This window comes from Pinus tabuliformis, chromosome Q (assembly GCF_031772625.1).
Source record: "Pinus tabuliformis cultivar Carrire ecotype Pingquan chromosome Q, CPIR1, whole genome shotgun sequence".
NCBI lineage: Eukaryota > Viridiplantae > Streptophyta > Pinopsida > Pinales > Pinaceae > Pinus > Pinus tabuliformis.
In genome coordinates, this window is record NC_142296.1 from 1,388,392,341 (window position 1) to 1,388,394,709 (window position 2,369).

Consider the following 2,369-nt stretch of genomic DNA (forward strand, 5'->3'; position numbering starts at 1 on the left):
TTTTTGACATCCTCCTAACCTGTCATGATGGGCCCTGTGGAGGCCACTTTGCAGCAAAAAGAACCGCCTTCAAAATTCTACAGGCAGGGTACTATTGGCCCACTCTTCATCAAGATGTCAGAAGATACATCAGCCAATGTGACCGATGTCAAAGGATGGGGAAACCAAATCCAAGGGATGAGATGCCCCTACAACCTCAAGTGACTTTCGAGCCATTTGAGAAGTGGGGCATGGACTTTGTGGGTCCTATCAACCCTCCTTCAAAACAAAATTCTTACATCATTGTGTGCATGGACTACCTGACAAAGTGGGCAAAAACAAAGGCAATCAAAGCAACAACAGAAGAAAAAGTAGCTGAGTTTTTTAAGGAAAATATCTTCTACAAGTTTGGCTACCCAAGAGAATTAGTCATAGATCAAGGAAGTCAATTTACCTCTAACCTGATTGAAGACCTGCTCACTCATCACAAGATTAAGCACAGAACTTCCACCCCTTATCATCCACAATCAAATGGACAGGTGGAAGTCACTAACAAAGCTTTGGAAGATATTTTGACTGAGGTGGTGAGCAACAACAGAAAATATTGGGAAAACTGATTGGTTGAGGTCACCTGGGCCTATAACACTACTTGGAAAACTACAACAAGTTTCACACCCTATGAGCTGGTCTACGGGAAGAAGTCTTTGTTGTCCATAGAATTTGAATATAACACACTGAGGTTGGCAGCTCAGCTAGACCTAAATCTCAGCCATGCACAACAGGAAAGATTACTTCCGTTGAGTGGATTAGATGAACAAAGAATGCAGGTCCTTCTCCACTCAGAGGTAGTCCAACTTCAAAGAAATATATGGCATGACCGGCACCTCAAAGAAAAGAAATTTCAGCCAAGAGATTAGGCGCTGTTATATGATTCAACATACAAGGATTTCAAGGGAAAGCTGAGGAAAAGATGGTTGGAACCATATACATTGGAGAAATGCAATGACAATGGTTCAATCCTTATCAGGACCATTGATGAAGAATCCATCCCCATGCTCGTCAATGGGCATCGATTGAAAATCTACAGGAAGCCTCTTTCTAAGCAGGAGTTCATTGAAACTCTGGGTAAATCAGTGCTGGTAGTGGAGCAGGTCCCTGTCTCCACTCCACCCACAGCCTGAGCAAACAAAAAAAAAACACAGAAAAAAAAAAAAAAAAAAAAAGGAATAAAATACCCTTGGGTGAAAACCTCTTGGAGGCGCCCAGGGTAGACAGGAGGGTGAAAACCTCCTAGAGGACATGACTAGACTGCATGCATCCCTCACAATCCATTCCTCCATGACCATTACCCTTTCCCAAGATTTGGTCTCATTCGGTCTGAAATTTCACCTCCTACAAGAAACTCTGTATCTTCTACAGGAGGATCCTGTACAATCTACAAAAAAGCCAAAATCGATCTCAGAAGAGGACCCGAGGGTTGGGAATCTATCTATGATGCCTGTAAACCTCCCTACTTCCATCCATCTCGATATGTTACCTTTTTTTTTCCATCTCTGTACACCTCCGTTGCACTCGTTTTTATGTCCCTGCACAGTCACACACAGAAATCTTGTTTCCTTCATGCTGCAAACAAAAAAATTTAATTACAAATCAAAGCAGCAGTTTTTTTCGCTCACCATACCTGATACCTTCCATCTAGATTCCCTATCAGCTGAGACCCTTGTCAGCAGTTGTATCCCTACTCATTTTAGCTTGAGTTTCAGGAGGAGAAGTAGCTAGAGGAAATCCTCCAGGATTCTTGTAGCAGCTGATCCCTCTGAAAGACATACTCCAGAGATAGGGATAGCAAAGTATGGCATATGACACATGCATGGAGCTCTATTTGAACGTGTGAACATCAACAATAGCCCAAGACCAAGCATGCAGAGCGCAAGCAGCTACAGCAATGAAAAAATGGGTTCCAACATCTGAAATATGCATAACACGGTCGCGACTGCACAGGTAAGTGCCTAAACCTATTCATCAATTACATGAATCATATTTCAAGGTTGCGTGACTATGGGAATGGTTCGGATTGGATAGAATTGGTGGCCAGTTAATTGGCCACCCTCGATTAGTTACACATCCTCGTGGAATCCAAACGAGCCCCGTCAAATTCAAAACCGCTGATAAGATACGCAGCCAGCACGTGTGGTATGTCCATTCAGGAAGAAATATTCGGGATTGGTAGTGGTGGTGGCGGATAACGGGAGTAAGGGAGGTGATGGCGGTTAAACGGCATGCAGAAACATTATGACCATGACATCGGATCAACGGTCTGGTCTGGCCACCTCATCTCCTCACCACAAATCATGCCTGTAGTTAAAAGACAGCTCAGTTGGAACATTCAC